Source organism: Mesocricetus auratus, unplaced genomic scaffold, assembly GCF_017639785.1.
Source record: "Mesocricetus auratus isolate SY011 unplaced genomic scaffold, BCM_Maur_2.0 Super-Scaffold_15014, whole genome shotgun sequence".
Classification (NCBI taxonomy): Eukaryota; Metazoa; Chordata; class Mammalia; order Rodentia; family Cricetidae; genus Mesocricetus; species Mesocricetus auratus.
In genome coordinates, this window is record NW_024429186.1 from 42,750,474 (window position 1) to 42,776,390 (window position 25,917).

At 41.5% G+C, this 25,917-nt stretch overlaps 1 long non-coding RNA gene across 3 annotated transcripts in view; it reads left to right on the forward strand.

Annotated features, from left to right (window-relative positions):
* LOC121139337 overlaps positions 1-25,629 on the forward strand; it is a 40,050-nt gene extending 14,421 nt beyond the window's left edge. Inside the window, exons 1-3 of one of the 3 annotated variants that reach the window (XR_005876276.1) lie at positions 4,162-4,241; positions 20,931-21,076; positions 25,429-25,629. This is a non-coding gene — a long non-coding RNA (uncharacterized LOC121139337). Of the gene's footprint in view, positions 1-4,161; positions 4,242-20,930; positions 21,077-23,816; positions 24,325-25,428 lie in introns of those variants that run through there. The other 2 variants (XR_005876274.1, XR_005876275.1) reach the window with 2 other exon arrangements.
* The last annotated feature ends 288 nt before the right edge of the window (positions 25,630-25,917 follow it).

A 25,917-nucleotide genomic window follows, 5' to 3' on the forward strand; every position in this document is an offset into this window, starting at 1 on the left:
GTTCTCAGTGCCTTGTGCAATAGTCAACACCAGCCTACTGAGTCATATTGATTCAGATTTCTGTTCTGGAATCGATGACCATATTTAAAAGCTGTATTACTTCTTTTCTGATGAAAGGGTTATAAATACCAATATTTAGTGAAAAATTTCATCATTTTAGGGGAGAATTTATGGGAAATTGGCAGGGAATATGTACTTATTCCTCAGAGAATGCCACTGTGAGGCCACCATATTGGATTTCATGGAATGGATTTGAGAATGAAAGACACGATTGCTTTACCCAAAGCTGGTGCCGAAAGGGAATATTTTCATTTCTACAGGAGAAACAAAGGTGACGGTGAGCCATAGTTTTCTCCGGCTATTTGTCATGCAGACGTGTTGTGGGCCCCAGCCCTTGTATGTTATCATCTATTTGTGCCCTTCTGTGTAGCTTTCCAAGGACTACTGAGATGTCTTGTTTTTCCTAGTGACAGGGAAGGGTACTGTGGCTCAGGGTTCCTCTGGGGCTTTGGAATAAAAATAACCCAACGGTATCGTGTCCACAGGTCCTGTAAATGGCACAAAGGAGGCCTCTTGCTAAAAGCAGCGCTCCCATCCTTGTCCTGAAACTGGGTTTCTGCCTGAGCTATTTTCAGCCTTGTTTCCAGTTGCCTCCGGCCAGTGACAAGATTTCACACTCGGCTGCTGCCGCTTCTCGTTATGGCCCTGCGCGCTGCTCTCTGTTTCTCAAAGGCCGCGCTCTGCCTTGGAAGCACTGGGACAATGTGGTGTGCTTGAGTTTGCAGACCGGGACTCCTCTGCCTTCCCGAGAGAGAGCTACTTCATACCTTAGCTACAAGCACAGACACTTGATTCCTTTCTTAGGAAACTGCAGTCTGCAAATTTATTCAGATAAATGTGAATGTAGCCAGCTTTTTTTTCCTTTTTCTTTTTGCTCTGTCAGTTCTGAGAAATGAAACCCTGTAGACACATGGAGAGGTCTCCATTGAGCACTGACTCCTTGCCAGGATGATATTGGAAGAGGGGATCTTAAGGCAGGCTATGATCTCAGGCTGCCTTTGTTCTTTGGTTTAAAACACTACCTCTCAGAGATCAGAGCCAGTTCTCCAATTCTGTGACGCAGTCATTGGGTACATAGTGGTACTTCCCTTCCCCTTTTCAAGCCCCGGAGTAGCTACCCCACTACAGATGTGAACCTCAGGCTACTGCCTTCTTCTCAGTGATCTGCCACTGCCCACGTACACCTGAACAAACAGCACCTTGTAAAGCCTCGTTATCCAAAGTTGTTCTTTCTTTGCTGTTAGGCTCTTACTGAGAGTTCCCCTGGATTGCAGGGACACGGAGACTCTAATTAACAGGGATCTTGAGAGGTTTCAGTGGCTTATTTAGATTCATTGACTAGAGACTCACACAGAATTTCAATGAAAACAAGAGAGATTGGAAGGATATAGGAGAGTTCAGACGTAGATGATGTACATTAAAGGCAAGCGGTCCCTTTGAGAACTGGAAAGGCTTCATCTCTTATCTGAGGCATTGCAACTTCCTGCCAGCAGCATCTGTTCCGCTTTCTCAGCGGCGGCGCACCCTCTTCTGTTCCTTGGATCCCTCCTTCTCATACCTCTCCTCATGACTCAAACTGGCGCACAAGTTTGGCTTTGAAAGATACTGACTTCAGTCTTCACCTCTCCCCTTGCAGTTTCTCTTGCTAATTAAGGAGAAATTATTGAAGTATAGAGCAACTAATGCGCAAACGGACATGAGTGTAGTCTTTAAATGAGAAGATGAAAGCAAACTCAAATCTCTTCTGGAAAACACAGCAAGATGGTAAGATAAATTGGTTAAGACGCACACCTAAGTCTATCTCTAGGGAATTACAAATGCTGATTGTACGGGTTAAGTGTCTGCTGCTGTGATTAACCACCATGAGCAAAAGCAGCTTGCGGAGGAAAGGATGATTTGGCTTGCAGGTTCCAGTTGATCACCAGGAGAAGCCACCAGGAGAAACTCACAGGAATCTGGAGACAGAGACCACAGAAAATTAGTCTTTACTGGCTCAATCCTCAGCCTACTTTCTTATACCACCCAGGAACACCTGCCCAGGGGTAGCTTTACACAACATTGGGCTGAACCCTCCCATATTAATCATTAATCAGGAAAACCCCCATATAAACTGGATAGGTGGTGCACACCCTTAATCCCAGCACTTGGGAGACAGGGGCAGGTTGATCTCTGAATTTAAGCCCAGTGAATTTTAGGACAGCCAGGGCTACATACACAGAGAAAAAAATGGGAAAAAGATGTCCTACAGACATTTTCTTGATTGATGTCCTTCTTAGATAATCCTAATTTGTGTCAAGTTGACATAACCAGAACAGTATCGTATGTCTATTTATATATCTATAGTTCTTGAGAATGGGAGTCAAGTCCCATAGGCAATTGAAAAGGATAGACATTACTGTTCTTGGGGACAAACTGAGGTGAAAAATCAGAGGTTTTGTTTTGTTTTTACAGAGTCCAGAGAATTCTAATGACTCTGGCTCCTGGTTTGAATGTTCTGGAAGTGTGGGATATGATAATGAATTTTTGCCAGTCAGCCATGGCCGGACATGTTTATAATTCTAGTACCTGATAGGTAGGGGGGGGGGGAGAATCGGGGGATCAAGGCCATCCTTAGCTGCATATCTAGCTCTATGCCAGCCTGGATATCAAGAACCCTGTCTGAAAAACAAGCACAAAAACCCAAACCATAGGCACTACACAATAGTCAAGTTCATTTGCCTTCAGGAGATATTTTAAGTAGACTGTAACAGGACCTCTGACCCTTTGTGGTGTTCTAACACTCTAAGCAAACCACTGATCCAAACTCTCATTCTCAGATAGACCTGGTGCATAGGAGTGAATTGTAGACAAAAATAGAGGACCAAAAGTCCTAGATTTCAGCTAGGATGACATTTATTGTTAAAAATCATTTACTTTAATGCCCTTGCTCTCTATTGTAGCAAACTTTCTTGTCAGACTGTCTTTGGACCACCAGTCTCAAAATAATGATCTGAGACTTTTTACTAATTATGAAAGCTTAGCCTTTAGCTTAGGCTCTTATAACTCGAGTTAGCTTGCTTCTATTAATCTACATTTTGTTATGTGACTTTTACCTTTCCTCATAGCCATGTCTGAATCCCTCCGAGTCTGCTGGTGAATTGCAGGCCTAGATTCCTTCTCCCAGTAACTCTCTCTCTCTCTCTCTCTCTCTCTCTCTCTCTCTCTCTCTCTCTCTCTCTCTCTCGCTTTCTCTCTGGAAGTCCTGCCTATTCTTCCCTGCTTAGCTATTGGCCATCTAACTCTTTATTAAACCAACCAGAAGCTGCCTTAGGCAGAGACACATCTTTACATTGTAAACAAATATTCTGCAACACCCTATGAGCAAATTGAGGTACAGGGGAGCCAAGTGACCCCCTCAATCATACAGAGAGCTGAGATACTTTGTCTCAACAGCTCTTTAGTTGGTTAACTCCGAGACTGGCACTGTTTTCAAGTTCTAGATGTTTAGGACAGAGGAAGATCTCGGTATTCATGGAAAACCCTGGGGACAGTGAGTTCCATAGGAGGTTGTTAAGTGCTAGAGGTAGCAGTAGCATTTAGTGTCTGAACTGAGATCATTAGGAGGATGAAAGAGGTGTCATTAATAAATTAGGCCAGAACATTAGGTTAATATGGGCCTGTCTGGGGATAAGAGGCTACCACACGTCAGTGGTAAAGAGATACCACTATAGTTCGAGAATGAGTGCCTGGGGCAGGTCTTTATCAGTTGTATTTGCCAGGTTCTCAGCCTCTGGTTACTAAACCATGTAGGAGATGGAAAATCTGGAGCCTTAGGCTGGATTCTTCATATAATTGGGGGGTTAGTGTTCCCTTTGATGGGAAAGGGGAACCATTTATCTCTTTAATTATAGACTATTAATGTGTTGGACAGCTCTCAGAAGCACACTTGTCTCTTTAAATTATGGGGTAAAGCTTCTCACTTTAATACTCATTTGAGGAACAAAGAATTTATGATGTCAATTCCATCACTCTCTCTACTCTGTTTTCTTTTATTTTATCATAAATAGGTAAGAGATTAAAGTCCTCTTCAGTGCAGATTAATGGCCTCATTTGTCATTCTCATAAACAGAGAACCAAAGGATGTTCTGTGCTTCTGGGCCATTGATTGTTACTGTCCACTGTGATACAGCACCACTGCCAAGGTACTGTACTAACTAAAGCTCTATGCCTAAATTGTAAGAAGCCAAGATGAGTGTAAGTCCCATTTGTTTCTATTTTGCAAGGATCCTAAGAATAGGATCCTTGGTTCCTGGTAGAGCAAAAGAACAGTTTCTGCCAATGACTTAATTCTACTTTTTTTTCTTTTTTTGAGACAGGGTTTTTCTGTGTATCCTTGTAGACCAGGCTGGCCTCAAACTCACAGAGAACTGCCTGCCTCTGCCTCCTGAGTGCTGGGATTAAAGGCGTGCACCACCACAAATGGCTAATGCATTCATTTTTTTTTTAATGTTCATTGGTGTTTTGCCATGGGTGTCCATTCCCCTGGAACTGGAGTTCAGACAGTTGTGAACTGCCTTGGGAATTGAACCCTGGTCCTCTGGAAGAGCAGTCAGTGTTCTTAACCGCTGAGCCATTTCTCCTGCCCTCTGCTTTTTTTTTCAAATGAACCTATAAACCAATAGTTTGTAGGAAGAGCATCATAGCTAAAGATCAAAGAAAGCTGAACTCTTTCAGTTGGTAGTCTTCTTCCCTTAGTGGAAATGTGAACCAGCTTTATCAGCGTGTTCATTACTTCTCTGCTGCTGTAATAAAACACCAGGACAAAGGTAAACTATAGAAGGAAGGTTTTATTTGAGCGTATGGTTCCAGAGGGACAGGAGTGGTGGGGAGACATGCTGGCAGGCAGGTGTGGCAGCCGGAGCAGGAGGCTGAGAGCTCATATCCTTGTAGAAAGTGAGAAGCCGACAGAGTGAACTGGAAGTAGCGTGCGGTTTTTAAACGTTCAAAGTGTATTTCCAGTGTGTTACTTCCTCCAACAGGGCCACAATCACCTACCCTTCCTCACACAGCACCACCAACTGGGGACCAAGTGTTCAAATATCTGAGCCTACGGGAAAGATTTCATTCAAGTCGCTGCAAACAGATGAGTTATTTATCCATCCATTCATTTGGGATTTTTTTCATGAATAGTTGATAAATTCCTTAGTTTCATCCTTAGCATAATTAATCACCTCAGTTTGGGTACATTTCCTTCTGATACATTTTGCTAAATTTTATCAATAAATATTATGGAAAACTAAACATTTTTTCAGAAGACTTAGAAGGCCATCGTGTGTGTGTGTGTGTGTGTGTGTGTGTGTGTGTGTATTCTTTCGTGTATGTATGTGTGCATGTACATATGTGTGCCCATGCACATGAAGGTCAGAGGTTAACCACTGGTGTCATTCCTTACAAGTCATTCATAATGTTTTTTTTAAGACCTTAGCTCGATGATTGGACTAAGTTGACTGGCTAGTGAGTATCAGAGATCTGCCTGTCCACACTTTCCCAGTGCTGGGATTACAGGAAACACATGATAATGTCTAGTTCATGTCCTTATACTCGTGTAGATTCACTGGCTGAGCTGTCTCCTTAGCCAAATCAGTCAATTTTTAATATCTATTCTTTTTGTTTTGCAATTGAAAATGCTTTTTTCCCTTATAGTATATTCTGATCATAGTGTCCCTTCCTTTATCTCCAGATACCCTTCATCACCCCATCCATCTAACTCCATTTCTCTCTCTCTCTCCAAAACAAACAACCCAGAATAAAACAAACAGACAAACAGAAAGGAAACAAAAACAAAGAGAACACACACACACACACCCCATACAAACACAAAATCAGAAACCATAATAGCTAAGCAAAGGACAAGTAAGGTTAAAAAAAAACCCAAACAAAGCAATATGAGACAAAACACCTCCAAAAATACCACTGAGTTCGTTTTGTGCTGGCCATCTGCTGCTGGGCATGGGCCTCATGTGGTTTGTATACCCAGTGAGACTCAAATTTTTTCCTCTGTGGATTCATTGTCAGCTGGAGATAGCTTCTAGGTTAGGGATAAGGGCTTGTATTCAATTCCCCTCTCATCCATCGCTGGGACCCCATCTAGCTTAGACCTGTACAGGCCTTATGCATGTTGACACAGCCTCTGTGAGTTCATATGTGTTAATACTGTTGTCTTTGGAAGACACTGCTTCCTTGGTGTCATCTGTCCCCACTGCCTCTCACAACCTTTCTGCCTCCGCTTAGTTCTCTGAGCCCTAAAAGGAGGGGTTTGATAAAGACCTCTCATTTAGAACTGAGTGTTCCAATTGTTCCAGTCTCTGCACACTGTCCAGCTGTGGGTCCCTGTGTTAGTTCCCATCTACTGTAGGGGGAGGCTTCTCTGATGATGGCTGAGTGAATGGGTATAGCAGAATGTTGTTAGGAATCATTTTCTTGCTGTGCTTTTTCAGCAGAACAATAGTATCAGGTTCACCACTAGGACCATGGCTTATCTAATCTCAGCTTTTGTGTACATGAACAGTGCCAGGCATGGGTTCCGTCTCCTGAAGTGGACCTTAAATACCATCAGACATTTGTTGGTTACTCCTACAATGTTTGTACTACCAGTGTATCATACAGATAGGACACCGCTGTAGATCTTTAATACCTATTCTTAATCATTGTTTTTAGAATAGTGCTTTCCGTAATTGTCACAAAATGATTCTTCATTGTCAAACCAAGTTCTGGTCTAGATGAACAGCTAGATTCAAAGGATTTCTTTAGAAAACAGTAGCTTGATGTTTGTCTGATAGTCTCATAGCTTAGGCCAACATGGAAGAGTAATAATTTTCTCTGTCCACCTTAGAATCACTATTCTTATTTTACTTCTGATTTCCAAAGACCCTGACTAGGTTTCTCAGAGTAAAAAATGGTGACTCCACACTTTACAGTGTCACAAAGTGCCTGTGAAGCATCAAACATTTGGAAGGACAATCCAAAGGATGTTATTTGCTTATTCTTCTAGAGTCTAGAATCTAGATTCTTTAACATTTCTCCCTGTGTTGAGATAGTGAAACTTTCAGCCACAGTGTGTTCATAAACCTCTATGCCTTTTGTGTAACATAAGAAATCCTATTTCTATAATTTGTTTTTCCACTCACAAGTAGGGTTTTATTCCCTCCCAATCCTCCTAAGTCCAACACAAAAGTAGACTTTTTTCATAGGAGATTCTGCCAGGAAACACCAGGAAGGAGGAAGTTAGCCAACCATAAATTTAGTATTTTTTGCAATGTAGTGCTGTGTAGATAAATGTGGTATTTCTGAGTCATTCCACTCCTCTGGGTTTGATGAAATAGAGGCTTACAGTGTGATATCCATTTTACCTTAATTTTACAAAACCTAAGTGAGAGATTCCACAAAGTCATCATTGTCATTGACCCTATGTGAAGGTTCAGGTAGAGTTTAAGCCAAGAATCTGCCCAAGGTATGGAGTCTTGATTGCAATACTGTAAGTTATTCTGTTCAGTTTGTCACGTGAGCATTGAATATCAGCTCTTTCCTTGGTTCGATATTAAAGTTTAGAGGAATCATAGAGATAGACACGAGTCTAAGCTGCAAGTAACTTGATAACAAAGCTAAATGGGAGAGCTTTGCCAATGACTTACATTTTTTAAATAAAGCAAACAACAGCCACAGCAATGCCCCCTAATCTGCATTCATGTATGCTTTCTTGACTGGAAGAGAAAGGAAGGAGGGAGACAGAAGGAATTCATTACATGTAACTTACAGTTCTGTGACAATTTGTTATACTTGTGAGCGCGCGCGTGCACACACACACACACACACATACACACACACACCTGTTGAGCAAAACCACAGAATCAGATCATCAAAAAATAAATAAACAAGGGCCAGGCATACTGTTGCAGACCTTAATTGCAACACCGAGGAGACCAGCCTGGTCTATAGAACAAGTTCCAAGACAGACAGGGTCACACAGAGACATTAATCATTAATCAAGAAATTCCCTATGTAAACTGGGAACCCTTAATCCAGCACTCAGGAGGCAGAGGCAGCCTGGTCTCTGAGTTGAGACCATCCTGGTCTACCGAGTGAGTTTCAAGACAGGGCTACACAGAGAAACCCTGTCTTGAAAAACAAAAACAAAGAAAGAATCTATTTCACACAGTTTTCCAAATTAGATATCTTTACTTAGTTACAATTCAACATTATGCTTTCAGGCTTTACATAAAAGGGCAGAAGAAGTTCTTAGAATATGTTTAGAATATTTTAAAAAATTCTAGTTGACATTATGTTCCATTTTTTTTCAGGACAACAGAATAGTTTATTCTTAATCTATATACAGATATTTTATAGTAGAGCAGTTTTAATTGCTTCTTTTTATCAGACAAGGAGCACAACACATCTTTACATGAAGTCCGTTATGTTTCTATTTTTGTCAAGCTACTAAAAACCTCCAAATGAGGTTCAGTGACTAGCTGTAACAATTAATTTAGCTCAAGTATGCAATGAATTTTATCTTTCTAATTTAAAAAACTTGGAAATTTGTTTTTAATTATGATGGCTTATGTTAATCATAATGAGAAAGGTATAAATATGAAATAGATTAAGGTAGGCATTTATATGCATAAATTCTGCTTGATTGCTGTTTAAAAAAATTCCATTTATTTGTGGGGTTAGAGAGATGGCTAAGCAGTTAAGAACACTGGCAGCTCTTCCAGAGAATTGGTGTTTGACTCTCAGCACCCACACAGCAGCTCACAACCTTCTGGAACTCTAGCTGTGGGGGAATATGAGGCCCTCTACTGGCCCCCATGGGAACTGCATGCATATGGTGCACAGACATCTCGGCTCACATACAAATAAAATTTAAAAATCTAAATACTTTTTTTTTAATGCTCATTATCCAAGAGTTGTGAGACTCAACTGTTTTGGTTTGGGTAGATGGGAATTGTTTATGAGGCTGAAATAACTTCTTTGATATTGTATGTGGTAGTGATTTTAGATGACAAGTTAAAAACTATATATTCTTTTGCACAACAGAATGGTCCTCCCAAAATTAATTTCCATAACTCCTTGCAAATAGATCAATCATTGGTCAAGAATGTTGACTGTTCTATTAGTGCGGTTTTTTTTTGTTTTGTTTTTTATTGGTATGGTTATAGGTTTTGTTCAATACTTCAGAGTTCACCTTGGTAAATGAACACCTTCTGTACCCACCATGCCTTGGTGGAAAATGGGAAGATATTCACATGAAGCAAGTAGCATATTTCCTGGGGGAGAGATGAGCTTGAGTTGAAAAAACTGAATTAGATTTCTATGACAGCAGCTGTGCTTTGGTGTGTGTAGGAAGAGCAACCAATTTTGGTTTTTGAGATAAATGTGTACATATTTCTTATTGTCCCAACTGAAGTTATGCTTAGGTAGAAGCTGTTCTTCATGAGGACACGCACTTCATCAACAATGCATGGAACAGCTACAACTGAAATACATTTTATGATTTGTAAAACAGAGGGGCAGGCGCCAAAACTTTCGTCAAATTCTGCATCAATTAAGACGATGCTGAGATGCCTAGTCTGGTATAATAAGAGAGAAAAAAACACATGAGCATGAAAATAAGACCAATACCACCCCCATCAAAGGTAGTTTTATCACAGACTACGAACAGATCTAAGTCTGGCTGTTATGTGGTTCCCGCAGCACCTCCGACCGAATCTTGTGTCTGCTGTCCTTTTGGCATCACTTTTGTACAATAGCTACTTGCATCCCACCCCCCTTCGTTTCTGCATCCCAGCCAGGAGACAGGAGGGGTCAGAGGAGAGCTTGCCTCCTACAGGGAGCCTCCCCAGCAAGTACCATCTGTAAATATTAATCAGAGCTTAGTTACAGGATCACACCTAGCTGGCAGGGAGTGTCCCCATTCAGCTGGGGACACTGATACCTCCAACAAGTGCAGAGCTCTTTGCCTGAGAGGGATAGTATACTACTAGGGAGTATTTCATTCTGGAGGAAGAGTGTCGTGGGGTGGTTAAGGGCATAAGCTTGGAGGCAAGTCATTTAGGTTTAGACTCTGGCTCTGTGAACGTGACCTTTGAACTTGAATCAGGTAACTGGTTTCAGTGACTCCGTTTTTTAAAGTAGAGGTGGTGGCAACACCAACCTCTGATGCTACTGACTGGAAAACTGTAGGTCACTTAATGCCAAGACAGATAATCAGCTGTCAATGTGTTTTTAATGTTCATTACTTAAAAAAAACTTTTTATTGAATTTTTTTACAATATATTTTGATGTTTTCCCTTTCCCTAATCCCTTTGAGGTTCTCTACACCTCCCACCCCACACAGCTTTATATTCTCTCTCTCTCTCTCTCTCTCTCTGTCTCTCTCTCTCTCTCTCTCTCTGTCTCTCTCTCTCTCAGAACAACTCTATGACATACAGATTCTTAACCTCATTTTACAGAATAAGAGCATGCAATCTATGAAGACAAGATGTTTTCTCGGTAGCTATCCATTCTGCAAATGGACCCTTGACTCCAGATCCCATTCTTCCTGCCACACAGACACAGCATCATTACTGAACGTCTGTCATGTGATATCTTAGTTGGGTTTTCCAGAAATTGAACTCCAAGAAAAACACGGATGTTGCCTGGAATCTCAGTCTCCACAATTGTCCCATGGAAATAATATGAACTCACACTTTAGCTAGTGTGGGAGTGGTGGGGGACTGTATTCACCATCTTCTGTCTGCCACTGATGAAAATTTTTCTCCCTGTGTGGGCAGCAAGTGTGCCTCACAGCATCTCACAGTTTAGAGCAGTGGATTTCAACCTTCCTAATGCTGTAACCCTTTAATACAGTTCCTCATGCTGTGGGGATTCCCATCATAAGTTTATTTTGTTGCTATTTTATAACTGTGATTTTGCTACTGTTATGAAACATAATGTAAACATCTGATATGCAGGATATCTGATATGTGACCCCCAGGAAGGAGTCATTTGATTCTCCAAAGGGGTTTCAACCTAGAGGTTGAAAACCACTGGTTTAGAGCAACAGGAGAGCTCTGAGGTGGAAAGTGAGATGCGTGCATTATAGACAGACACCAGGTGAGTCATGGTCAGGCTTCATGGACGCCACAAAGTAGAGCTGGTGACACAGAAAAGGCTCAGACACAAACCCAAAGAGACCAGGGGTTCTAAAGAAATTAAGGTCAAGGAGATATAGGAGTACATAAAAAGTGTTGAACCTACACTCCCTTAGTAAGTCTTTCCTAGCTCATAGCTTGAAGCAAGGCCAAGCAGGATATTGCTTAGGGACAATTGTCTAGTTAATGCTTGCTCTTTTGGGTTTAATAGTAATTAGACACAGACAGCAGTAAACACACTGTTGACTAAGGCACCATGCCACTAGGGTTACCAGATGAGACAGGGGACACTCAGTAAACTTTGAACTATTAAAAAAAACAAGGTGTAAGTACTATTTTGAATACCTAATGGGCATCCTGTAATATTAGACTTCCAAGGAACTAGTGATTAATTCTTTCAGTATAAATACGATTCCAAGATTGTATAGGTTCTGTGCTCATTTTTAAATGTCTCCATTGTTTATCTGAAATTCATCAGCTTGACACAAGCTAGAGTCATCTGAGAAGTGGGAATGTCAACTGGGAAAATGCCTCCATCAGACTGTCCTGTAGGCAGGTCTATAGGGGATTTTCTTGATTAATGATTGATGTAGGAGGACCCGGCTCACTGGGGGGAGTACCAGTCCTGGTAACATGATCGTGGGTGGTATAGGAAAACAGGCTGAGTAGGCCTTGGGGAACCAGGCCAGTGAGCAGCATTCCTCCATGGTTTCTGATGCTCCTGACTCCGGGATCCCTCCCTTTCTTCCATGAGGATGCACTACATTTTAAGGCGAAACAAATCCTTTCCACCGAAAAATTGCTTTTGGTCATGGTGTTTAATCACAGCAACAGAAATCTAACTAAGACATTGCATGGTGTTAATTTTTCTCTGTTAGGCTGACAGCGTTAACATTGGTTCCTGTAGAGAACTGTGAGACTAGCTCTCCACAAAAGTAGGCAGACAGTGACTGCGATTGAAGAGGGTAACAGACATCTTCTGCTTAGCAAGTCTTCCCTGGGGGTTTGCAATATAGACGGGGACATTTCTGACATTTAAATGTTTTAGTTAGTGAACCCTAAGGAAAGTTGGAGATAGGCAATGGTAGATGATTAAAATCGAACACATAACTGTGTGGATAGTGTATGAATAAAAGTATTCTTAAATACATGATTTCTATTGTGCCATTTTGTCTGCTGTAGAAGAGTTCCTTGCTGCCAGGTTAGAATGGCTGGAACATGCAGACTTCTCAGACCCCTAGCAGGGAAAGAGATGAGAGAATTTGGCATGGCCAGGTGCCGTTAGGCCTTTCATCAACTAGAACAAGCCAGGTGGCTCCTTCCAAGAATGCTAAACCATAATACAGTCTTCCTTCATCCACATGAGGAAGATAATTGGACACTGGGGATGTCTTCCTCATAGTGCCCCAAAGAGACTGCCAGAAGCAATAGCAAGGAGTCTTGGCAGATGGCTCCATAATTTGTAGTATTTCATTGGAAAACACTAGAAGTTATACAAATGTAAGTAGTGCCACTTACTGATTGAGAATTTGAGTTGGGCAGCAATGGTGCACACCTTTAATCCCATCATTTGGGAGTCAAAGGCAGGTGGATCTCTGAGTTTGAGGCCAGTCTGATATACAGAGTGAGTTCCACAATACCCAGCGATACACAGAGAAACCTCATCTTGAAAAACAAAACAAAACAAACAAACAACAAAGAAGAGACTTTTAGGGTATAAGATGAGACGGCTTAACCTGGTCTTAGAGATGTTGAGAGGATTGCCTAGCTAGTTCAGTCTGTGAAGTGCTTGCTGCAGAAGTGTGAGGAACTGAGTTTAATCTTCCAGAAAAAACCTGGAGTAATGGCAAGTCACTTGCAATACTAGTGCTTGGGAGTCAGAGGGTTTCTGGTCAGCCTGTGAACCCCAGGTCCCAGAGAGAGACCTTATTACAAAGAACAAGATGGACAAGTTCTGAGAAATGACAACAGAGGTTTTGCCTCTGATCTACTCACACACACACACACACACACACACACACACACACACACACACGCACACGCACACACGCACACACTAAGAATTAGAAGACAGATTAAACATGTATTTTGTAATTTGAGAGTCCTGCTCAAATTTATTCAAGTGATAGAGCCCCTAAACATTCATTTAGGACATCTTTGTTTACATGACTACCTAAATGTAGTAGGATATGAAACCACGAGCTCATATGCCCATGCCAAAATAAGAGGGAGGCATTTGTGAGTTCTGCGAACATCACTATGGGCTTTAATCTATCTTTTAATTAGTAAAAGAACACAGAGCTATTGTGATCTGTCAGAAACAACTCCAAGCTTGAGATAAGATGGCAATTGATAAGTGTTTTACAACTCTTCCATGGGAGAGTCTAGTGCTACCATCAGTTTGAATTTGAGAAATGAATTACAGAAGTACTGATCTGAGTCAAACAAATGAAGATTCAGTACAACACATACTGTAACAAAAGATTATCCTGTTTCAAAAACAGTGTGACTCTTCTCATTATGTTAAACATAGTGTGTACATCAAGTATAACAATTACAGGTGCTATTTGTAACCAGATCTTACTTGTACAGCATCATTGAAGTCATCCCATAAAATTTCTGAATCCATCTTTTAAGAACTCTGTTTTTATATATGTCCCTTAAAGAAGCCAGAACCACATGAAAAACACTAGTATATTCATGAAAGGTTATAATTAATTTTGGACAAGTTATAGGCTTTGAAATGCCTTGTTGAAAGCCCAAATTTTCTGTCATTTTTTTTCCTGGGAGGAAAGTTACCTAACAGGCAAGACCAAAGATGAATTAATAGATATCAGTGTGGTATGATTCACCAACATCTGGAGAGTGCCTCATCACTGAACCCTAACAAGGTATGTCAAATAATCAGAAATTCATTTCCATGCCTTAATGGGTTAATATTTGTTTCATTTTTAAAAAACTGAAAGTGGGCCAGGCGTTGGTGGTGCACGCCTTTAATCCCAGCACTCGGGAGGCAGAGGCAGGTGGATCTCTGTGAGTTCGAGGCCAGCCTGGTCTACAGAGTGAGTTCCAGGACTGCCTCCAAAACAATACAGAGAAACCCTGCCTCGAAAAACCAAAAAAAAAAAAAAACCCTGAAAGTGTTGAGAATTAGAAAAATATTCATTGATTTACTTAATTCTTCCACCATGAAGCATTTATTGTTGTTATCTGTTAGAGGTTTACTAGACAACAGAGTGAAAACATGAACATGAGTCCTTGTTCTTAAGGTGTTCAGAGTTGAATAGAAATTGAACAAAGTATTCTAGAACTCTAGAACTGGTTTGTGAACACTGTGGAAGAAGAATGAACAAGACACTGTGTGGGAATGTCTAACAGTCTTGGAGAGGTGGGAAAAGAAAAGGAGTGGTGAGGGTCAAGAAAGTCTCTCGGTGGTTGAACACCTGGAGATAAACGAGCATTGCCAGGGAGACACAGTAGAGGTGACTACAGGAAGCAGTCTTCTCAGGGCAACTAGACCCTTCATTACTTGACTCTAGAGGGTACGATGCCATGAAAAGACCCTGAGCTCCGGTGATACAGGAACTTGAACTCTAGTCTAGGAAGTCAACGAAGGATTAGTTAGGTAAAGGAGGGACTTTCTAAGATTTGGTCTATAGAAATATCATTCCTGAGGAGTTTGTAGGGTTAAATGAAGGAGGCAAGACTAGAAAATGAATCCACTGGAAGAACTTCACGATGTGTCTAACAAGACATGGGCAAGTGTGAACTAGTGAGAGTCGACAGGGCAGAGGGATTCTGAAAAACACCAAGGAGGTTAATGAGCATGGTTTCATTATCAATTTGTTGCGGTGAGGGCTAAAAGAGGGTATAAAAGAGTCAGGATGTCGTCCTTGTTTTCTTCATGTCTGGGCAGAGCTTTCAGTCCCAGTTGGCGTGAAGAAGACAGGTGGAAGAGCATGTGTGCACAGGGAAATAACTGGGTTTTGTTTAAACATCTTGAGAAGGAGTCTGTGAGAGCAGACTGAGTGACTGGCCAGCCCATGGGTGGTGACTGCAGCAACGGGCTGATAGGAGTCCTCCTCAGAAAATGAGTGGAATAGGCAGAGAGGAAGCGTGAACGCCAATATTTTCATCTGTGTTTATTAGTAGATAATAGAAGAGAAACACGTGAAGGCAGAAGAGCACTGAGATGAGGAATCTTAAGGGAGCAAGGCCTATAATAAAGAGACAGGGCACGGTAGCTAGGATGCCCCTGACTGCAGGTACCACATCGAGTGGGATGGGACGCAGAATAAATGCCTTATCGAGATGTCTGAAAAGTTGGCATTAGAAAATATCCCAAGCAGAAATTAAGGAGAATTGGGACATTAAGGCTCTCTCCTCTGCTTTATTCCTTTTCGAGGAGGAGAATTTCCACGGGGAACCCCAACAGATTTTTTTTCCTGAGGTGTCACTAACAAGGTTCTTTCCCACATTAAGGACTGAGAGTGAAAGTGATCCTGGCTGTGGTGTCTGGCTTAGATTAATCATGATTCATCTCTGAGGACTGGACAAATAAAATAGGAATGCTGTCATCAAGAAGGATATGAAATATGGAAAAACAAAAAACCCAGAATAGCTAAAATTCTGTACAATAAAGGAACTTTTGGAGGCACCACCATCCCTGACTTCAAACTCTACATTAGAGCTATAGTAATAAAAACAGGTTGGTACTGACATAAAAAGACACATGGACCAATGGAATGGAATCGAAGACCCTGGCATCAGTCCACACAATGATAAACACCTGATTTTTGACAACGAGGCCAAAAAGGTACAAAGGAAAAAGGAAAGTGTCTTTAACAAATGGTGCTGCCATAACAGGATGTTAACATGTAGAAGATTGCAAATAGGTCCATACCTATCACTATGCACAAAACTCAAGTCCAAGTGGATCAATGACCTCAACAAAAATCCAGTTGCATTGAATCTGAGAGAAGTGAAAGAGGGAAGTAGTCTTGAACACATTGGTACAAGAGACTGCTTCCTAAATATAACACCAGCATCATAGACACAGAGAGTAACAACCAATAAATGGAACCTCCTGAAACTGAAAAGCTTCTGTAAGGCAATGGCCATGGTAAGTAAGACAAAAATGACAGCCTACAGAATGGGAAAAGATCTTCACCAACCCCACATCTGACAGAGGGCTTATCTCCAAAATATATAATGAACTAATGAACTCAAGAAACTAGACATCAAAATACATAATAATCCAATTTAAAAATGGGGTATAGAGCTAAACAAAGAATTCTCATCAGATAAATCTCAAATGGCTGAAAGACACTTAAGGAATTGCTCAACATCCTTAATCATCAGAGAAATGCCAATAAAAATGACTCATATAACATCTTACACCTGTCAGAATGGCTAAGAACATAAATACCAAGGACAGCTTATGTTGGAGAGGATGTGGGGTCAGGGGAACACTCCTCCACTGCTGGTGGGAGTGCAAACTTGTATAGCCTTTTGGAATTCAGTGTGGCAACTTCTCAGAAAACTGGGAATCAACCTACCTCAAGACCCAGTGATACCACTCTTAGGTATATACCCAAAGGACACTCAGTCATACCATAAGGATACTTGCTTAACAGTATTCATAGAAGAATTATTCATAATAAAGCCAGAACCTGGAAACAACCTAGATACACCTCAACTGAAGAATGGATAAAGAAAACGTGGTACAGTTACACAGTGGAGTATTACCCAGCTATAAAAAGCAATGACATCATGAAATTTGCAGGCAAATTGATAGAACTAGAAAAAACATCCTGAGTGAGGTAACCCAGCCTCAGAAGAACAAACATGGTATGTACTCACTCATAAGTGGATATTTGATGTGAAGCAAAGGATTACCAAGCTACAATCCACAGCTCCAGAGAAGCTAGGTATCAAGGAGAACCCTAAAAGGGACACATGATCGCCCTGGGAAGGGTAATTAGATGAGATCTTCTGGATAAACTGGGGGTGAGGGACCAGTAAAGGGGAGGGATGGAGAAAAAGAGCAAGGAAAAAGAGAAAAAGATAGCTTGATAGAGAGAGTCACTATGGGTTTAGGGAGAAACCTGGTGCTAGGGAAATTCCCAGGAATCCACAAGGATGACCCCAGCTAAGACTCCTAGCAATAGTTGAGAGGGTACCTGAACTGGTCTACCCCTGTAATCAGATTGGTGAATACCCCAACTATCATCATAGAGCCCTCATCCAGTAATTGATGGAACCAAATGCAGAGATCCACAACTAAGTACCAGGCTGAGTTCCGGGAATCTAGTAGAAGAAAGGAGGAGGGAATACATGAGCAAGGGAGGTCAAGATGGAAAAATCTATAGAGGCAGCTGAACCAAGCTCATTGAAACTCATGAACTCTAGACTCTGAACTAGACTCTCCATATGTGGCAACATTTGTGAAGTTTAGGCTATCTGAGGGACTCCTGGCAGTAGGAACAGGATCTATCCCTGGTGCTAGCTTATTGGAGCACATTCCCTATGAGGGGATGCCATGCTCACCCTTAACTCAGAGTGGGAGGGGCTTGGTCCTGTCCCAAATTAATGTGTCAAACTGTGTTGCCTTCCCATGGGAGCCCTTACCTGTTGGGAGGAGTGGATCGGGGGTGGGCTGGGGGGAGACAAGGGAGGGCCGGAGGAGGAGTGGGAGGGAGAATTTTGGTTGGAATGTAAAATTAAATAAAAAATAAATTTCATAAAAAGTAGAATATGAAAATAGCCACTTCAATGCCTCTCTCCTGTAGGAGTCTAGATAGTACAAGAGTGAAGAGTGTCCATTGAATTCTGGGTGGAGGAGCTTGTCGGCATACTCAGTGAGAGGTTCTAGTGGGCATATGTTAGGAAGTTCGCAGTGGGTTGAATTACAGAAGGAGGCTGTGCACTGCTTTCCAGCTAAATGTGAGTATGTGGTATCAATCCCTTGTTGGTAAGAGTTTCGGATGGATGGAGAGGAGGTGTTGCCATCTGAGGGGTCAAGAAACCAGCAACTGTGTTAGAATGTCAGACATGGAAGACAAACTTCACCCAACTCATCATTTGGAAAAGCCCTCTTTGGGGCAATAATTTTGGAGGATGGCTTTCTCCACTTTGAATTTTTATTGTTGGCCTTGGCTACAGGCTGGTCTTTTTAGAAGTCTGAGTCAGCAACAAGAGAGAGGAGGCTGTTTTGAAGTGCAAATAAAGCCTTCTTCCTATTCTAACTGTGTACAATCGGGAGAGAAACATGACTAAAAGGTTTCTACAATGCACTTCAATTACATTCGCTGGAACAGATTTGATTTTGAACTCCTTCCAGGATTTTTAAATGAGAGATTATATATTTCAGAGAAAAAATAAGGATAAGGTGAAGGGCTGGTGAAACGTCTAATTGAACAAAAGCATAGATTTCCCTTGCTCTGTAGGTTTTCACTGGTACTTAAGAACTGCCTGTGTGTGCTTCTGAACACACCTCTCTGTCTGCCTGTTGCTGGGTGCAACCGTCTTGAGGACAGATGTAATCTGCTAATCTCTTGCCTCATGAATTGTCTCTTATGCTGCTCTGGTCACCAGAGTCTTAGCTCTTGAGTTTAAGGAAGACAATATAAAGCAGAGAAAGATCATTACTTGCAAATGGTAAGTCCCGATCGGAGTAATCTGAAAGGCAACCATGACCCTATCTCTAAGCATGCATTTTCGGGAAAGAATCTTAAGTACAGAGAAGCTAAATACAGGGTAATTCCGTCTGACTCTATCTGGCTGGCGCCTTTTTGAGCTGCTTTACCCAATTTGGAACAGAATTCCCTCTGGGCTTTACCAATTTAGAAGCAGAGTATCAGCCATGAAGGATTTTTAGCAATCCTCTGATTCATATGGGAAAACAGGGATCTGCTAATCCCAGTTGGATACCCAGCCCTAGCCTTGCTGTACTAGAACTGAGCAGTTATGCTTTCACAATATCTCAGCAATTAAAAGAAAAACCCTAAACAAAAATAATCCCCAAACCCTTTGTATCTGAATTGTTGTCAACACTCCCTTTATTTTCAAGAGCTTAAAATAGTTTAAACCCTGGGTTGACCTTGCAGCTTTTCTAGGCAGCGATAAGCTGCCAGCTCAGAAAGACTTTCTGTGTATGGAACTGCCAAAGGGAACTTAAGCTGTGATTTGCTTATGTGGCGGTTTGAATGTAGAATGTGTCCCACAGGCTCATGTATTTGAACACTTGCTGCCCACCTGGTGGCGCTGTTTTGAAAAACTGAGGAATCAGAAAGAGGTGGAGTTTTGCCAGGGAAAGTGAGTCACTCTGGAAGGTCTAGAGGTTTGGTAGCCACTCCACTCTTCCTGTCCACTGTCTCCTGATCAGTTATCTCACTCTTCCAAGGTGACTCCATCATTGCCTGTGTATACTTTACAATCTGGAACACACATCCCTTTCTTAAACTGTTTCTTACAAAGCATTTGATGATAGTAAGGAGGAGCATAACATAACTAATTTATCCAATTCCTAAGATTTCCTCTTTTACATTGAAAGTTAAAGAGCATTTTATTTGGTTCTTTTACTCGCTTGTAGTAGCAGGGCAAGACTCTCAGATTCAAGCAACAGGCACTGAGCTGCCTAATTCAAGAGGCAAATAAAATATAATCAAAAGATCATTTTGATCATTCTTACACTCTCCAGATGAGGCAGGATCAACATAGAGCCTACATAAATAAAAAGTGATAAAAATATTGTCGTACAATTAGTTTTATGAGTGCATAATGCCATTGTTGTTGGGTGGCAGGCACTCTGGGTGACTTTCCTAGCATGGCTAGCACTGGGAACTGGGTGTAGTCATCACTCCCACCACCATTTATCACATTCAAGGATTTGTTCAGCGCCCTCTCTGTCCCTCTATATAACAATTTATAGCCTTGGGAAAGTACAACTGTTAGACAGAAATTGGTCATACAGCCAATGTTCTAGCAGCATAAGAATCAGGAGCAGAGAACATGTGTCTGGACTAGTCAGCTTCCACAGTAGAAGGTTTAACTGGCATGAGTAGCTAGGACGGATGGGCAGCCAAGAAAGACAAATGTTGGCTATAGGACCTCATTTAGCATTATTTTTTTACTATTCTCTATGGTTTTTAGAAGAAAAATATGTTAATAAGTTGCAAAATTCAAAAGAGAAGATAAGATATACAGAAAAAAAACCAACAGCAAAACCCCAAGTTGTCCTCTCCCCAGACTCCCAACCATCCATGGCAGAGCATTTACTGTCGTCAGCACTAATTTTCCCTCCATGGAGGAAGATTTTATTCTCTCATCTTTTGTAGTCAAGTTTAGTTATGTGATTGGTGGAGGCCAATGATATGTAAGTGTAGTGGGTAGTTAGAAACAAATTTATGCTTAACTTTGTTTTCTTTGCTTACACTTTGTTGAGTGACAATGTTTCAAAAGACATTCAGTCTATGGTCCAGGGTGTGTTAAATAGTTCACATTTGCCCAGGGTCCATGATTTCCATGATGCTTTTTGCTTTGAAGACTGCCTCTTATGGATCCAATCAACAGTTGTTTGTTTTTTCTTTTTCTTTTTGTCCTCCGCCATTTGCTTAAGTTCCACTAATGAAAACAAAGTATCTAGACGAGAACTCAGGAGGCAAAGGAGGGTAACATCCTTTACCGTTCACCTCTGCCTTCCAGGTTGCCGTGGGCTGGTTGCGTTCTTCCACCAAAGATCTCCAGTTCTTGCTGAGTGGTACCTACTCGTATTTTCTGACCACTGATGTTGGTGACCCTCACATTTGTAAATAGCCCATCTATCAATCAATATCTCCTTTACCACTCAGGTGAGTATGTCATCTGCTTCCTACCAGGACCCTAACACACTAAGCAAAGGACAAATATAGCAACAGACCCTTTGCCCAGCCAGCATCACTCATGAAGCAAGAACACTGGGACTTGAGGGTTATTTATTACCTCAGCAATGCCTTGAATCTTTTGGCTGTTCTGAAGGAATTCTAGTGTCTTATAATGTAGTTATTTCCATCCAGCCATTGCTGTCTGTCTTAGCAACTTCTCCTGTTGTGATGAAATCAACTGAATGAAGGAAGGATTTATTTTGGCTCACAGTTCTAGGTTATAGTCCATCATTGTGGGAGTGTGCCAGTGGCAGAGGCTGAGCAACTGGTCACACTGCATCCACAGTCAGGAAGCAGAGAACTGTGAATGCTCAGGCTTGGCTGACTTTCTCCTCTTTGTACAGTTCAGGACCTTTGCTCTGGGAATAGTGCCACCCACAGTGGATGGGTGTTCTGACCTCAATTAACCTAAGCAAGATCTCTCACAAGAATGCTCAGAGGTTTATCCCCCAGGGGATTCTAGAGCTCATCAGATTGACAACTGAGATTAAGCAGCACAGTGCCACAGTATGGGGCTTAACAAAAATACACATGCCCCAGTTCTATTCCTGGATAATTTAATTCTGGAAAATCTAATTCAGTAAGTCCAAGATAGAGCCTAGGTTTATTAAGCTCCAATAAACTTCAGATGATGACTCCCAGGAACCTGTTCCTGTTCCTTTATATGATACAGGAATCGAACATAGGTTGTCAGGCCTGGGCATACATACCTCTACCCACTGAGCCATTTCACTGGCTCCAAACCATTTTTGTTTTTTAACATTTTCAATATTGGGACTATGTCTCATGATGGCTTATCTTTTATCAGATCTGTCTTCTGACTTGTGAACTTTGCTGGTGTTTTAGAGTTCTCCAGTGAAACAGAACTGGCAGAACGCATTTCAACAAATTGACTCATGTAGTCACAAAAGCTGACAAACTCAAAACCAGCAATTCCAGTTGGAAGGTACCTGCTGCCAGAGTCTCCTCATATTTGGGGGAGGGTTTTTGTTTGTTTGTTGGTTTGGTTTGGTTTTTTTTTTCCAATTCAAGTCTTGTCTGAACTGTATTACCTTGAACATGCCCACTCTCATGTGTTCAAATCTTTAGATGAGTAGAGGAGACCCACCCACATCAAAGGCCACAAATTGAAACATTAATCTCTTCCAAAAATACTTTTACAGAAATACCTAGCATAATATTTGATCCATGTCTGGACAGCATGACTCAGCTACGTTTACATATAGAATTAACCAACATAGAAGGCTGTATGATTGGACATAAAGTATTAAGTAATTACTAACTGTGGCAAGAATATTAGAAAAATGTCAGTATTGGAATGATGAGATGACCCAGAGGCCACCAAGTTTGACAACCTGAGTCCAATCCCTGAAACCCACATGGCTGAAGGAGAGAACAGATTCCTGAACATTGTCTGTGATATTTACACACTCGCACACATAACCAAATTAAATAAAAAATGTTAAAAAATACTCAGAAAAATCAGTATTTATATCTATTGCTATCAGTGAAGTGAGACATTTACTAAATCTAAAGGTTCTAATTTCCTGGGTGTTTGAATTCATCATATAGGTATAATTTTAATGCACATAGAACAATTCTGTGTACTTTCATCATTTTATTAGGCTATTTTCGAGCTCACGTTCTACTCCTTGTTATGTGTGTGGATCTAATAAGTTCCTTAAAATAGATGGCATTGGATCCTGGAACTGGAATTACAGATGTTTATAAGCTGCCATGTGGGTCATGGGAATTAAACCTGGGTCCTCTGGAACATTATCCAGTGCTCTTAACCTCTGAACCATGTCTCTAGCCTACTCCTTATTAAACTCTTTGTCTTTGGTTTCCTCATCTATATTATGTTTTCTTTAGTATGATGATTCAATTGGAAGTTGTATATAAAATACTTTTGATAGGCTGGGCATTGGTAGCACACAGCTTTAATCCCAGCACTTGGGAGGCAGAGGCAGGCAGATCTCAAAAAACAAAAAACCCACAAAAACCAAAACCAAAACAAACAAACAAAAACCCCTATGATAGAACCTGATGCCTAGTAGACATTCAGTACAGGCATTATTAAATATATATCTTCAAAAAAGTTTGAGTGAAAACTTTATGTAAGTTCATGTAATCATGAAGAGACAATTGTAGCCTTCTCAATTTAAACAAAAAAAAAACTTTTTTGAGTCAGGATCTCATTATGTTGCCCCAGCTGTCTGAGAACTCACAAAGATCCACCTTCCTCTGCTTCCAAGTACAAATGCTGGGACTAAAGGCATGCACACACGTGTGTGTGTGCGCGCGCGCACGCGTATACACACACACACACACACACACACACACACACAATTAGTAACTGGGGAGATGGCTCATTTGGTAAAGAGCTTGCCAAGCAACTATGAGGCTCTGAGTTTGGTTGTCCAGCACACATGAAAAAGCCATGGCACGTGTCTGTCACTTCATTGCTTGCTGAGGGAAGGAAAGATAAGCAGACTCCAGGAGTTCAATGGCCAGCTAGTCTAGCCAACCACCGAGCCACAGTTTCAATGAGAGACCTTGTCTCCAAAAGCAAGGTGGAAGACACCAGACAGACAGGAAATGCTGACCTCACACTTCACACACGAAATTAAAGCTGAGAAACGATGGTGACACAACTCATCTCTTCCAGACTTTCTTCTGGCGCACATCTGCAGGGGGGAGTTCCTGGAAGTGATGCAGAGTAAGGGGTGTGGCTGCGGGAGAGAAGAACAGCTCAGACGCATCTGCCTCACAAATCTCCCGTGCGGGAACCGTTTCTGATTCAGAATCATTGCGTAGATGCATTGGCAAAGAACCCGACTCTCCTCCAACTCTCGTGATGACTCATTCTTAACCTTACTGAGAAAAACGAGACAGGAAGTGGGAGCCCAGGGGCTGGCAGGCAGCCTCTAAACACATTGCCTTTCACCTACCAGCGATCACATCTGCAACGTTCCACAGAAATAAAAACCTCTCCATGTTTGCAGAGCGAATTGGACCAATTGAACCAGGGGGTATACCCTGCTGAGTAAAAGGGCAAGGGGGATAAGTTACAGCCTTGCCTGTTTCTTAGGCAGAGGTAGCCTGAGGCCTCCATGTGTACTGTCAGTTCGTATTCTTGACCTTTGTTACATGGTTTTATTTTTTGTAACGTTTCTGATAGGCAGCAACAAGTCAAAATTAGTCCTTTGTGGCCACAGACTTTATCTTTGTTAAACTGATTCCACAGGATACCACTTAAAAGATGGTGGATCTGAAACAGTCTTCTGCGTATGTTTGTGTATGCACATGTGTGTGGCATGCTCACCTGTGCATGTGTAGGTGGAGCCCAGAGGTTGACTTTGGGCATCCTCCTCTATGGTTCTCCATGCTGTGCTTTGAGACAAGGTCTCTAACCGAACCTGGAGCTCTCTGTTTCAGCTAGGCTGCCTGCCCAGGGAGCCCCCCAATGTCATTCATCCCCCTACCCTGCCCAGCCTCCCCATTGCTGCAGTTCCAGATATATATCACCACACCCAGATTTTATGTGGGAACTGGGGGTGCATGTTTGTACTGCGGGCACATTAGCTGCTGAATCATCTCCCCACCTCCTTAAACAGTCTTGAGACATTTTAGTCATTTTCCACACCCCCTACAGGGCTCTGCAGCAGCCTAGAAGATCCCCTCCCTCTCCATATGCAATGCCTGGTGCCTTTGGTTCTTTGTTTTGTTCTGCTGGTTGCCAAGGTCCTGGGTACCACAAAGTGCTGTTGAGGTGGGCTTTGACTCTTTTGAGTACCTGGGAATCTTTGCCAAATGTTGCATCCACAGACAGGATATTTTTCAACAGCATTCCCATTTCACCACCACCCCATTCTTAAACATAAAAACACAACACAATGATCACAGGAACTTATTGCAAGAGAATGGTAGCTTTTTTTTTTTAAAGAAGCATTCTTACAGAAGCACCAAGACTTCAAGTTTGCTGTTACATTTGGGGTCTTTCTTTCTTCCCTTTTCCTTCCTTTGCTACTGATTACATCCCCAAAGATAATGTGACACAAGAAAACAAACAAACAGAATGAAACCAGGATGGATGAAGGGCAGGAAATCAGGAAGACCTAGTTTTTATCATTCCCAGGGTCTGTTATTTACAGTGTGACTGTGATGGGTTTTGGGAGGCAAAACAGAACAGGAGCCTATCACCTTCCTGTCTCTCTAGCCCCATAATCCCAGGACTTCCTGGGGTATATAATCAAGGCTTCCATCCTTTCCAAATGCAGATATGCCTGGAGCACATCAAATATTTTATCAGTCTGGTGAGATGTCTCAGTAGGTAGAGGCATCTACTGATGACCTGAGTTTGATCCGAGAAATCCACACGAGAGAAGAGGGAGTGTGTGACCTCCGCATGGACGTTGGGACATGTGTGCACATGCCTGAACTTGCACATATGCATATATTATCTAAATAAATGAATGAATAATGAGTAAATAAATGTAATTTTCAATATTCTATCATCTAAAGTGAAATATTTTCTTCATGGAACAAAATTTTATCCCTATGTTGAAAAATTGGTTGTATAGTAGTGCATTTAAAAAGAACTATTTAAAATATTAATATATAAAATGTCACTATGTTATAGCAATATCTTTTATTTTATATGTTATAATAGTAATACATAAAATTTATCATCTTAACCATTTTAGGTGTCCATCTCACATTGCTGTGTATAGAACATATAAATCATGCTGAACAAAAATTCTAGATGT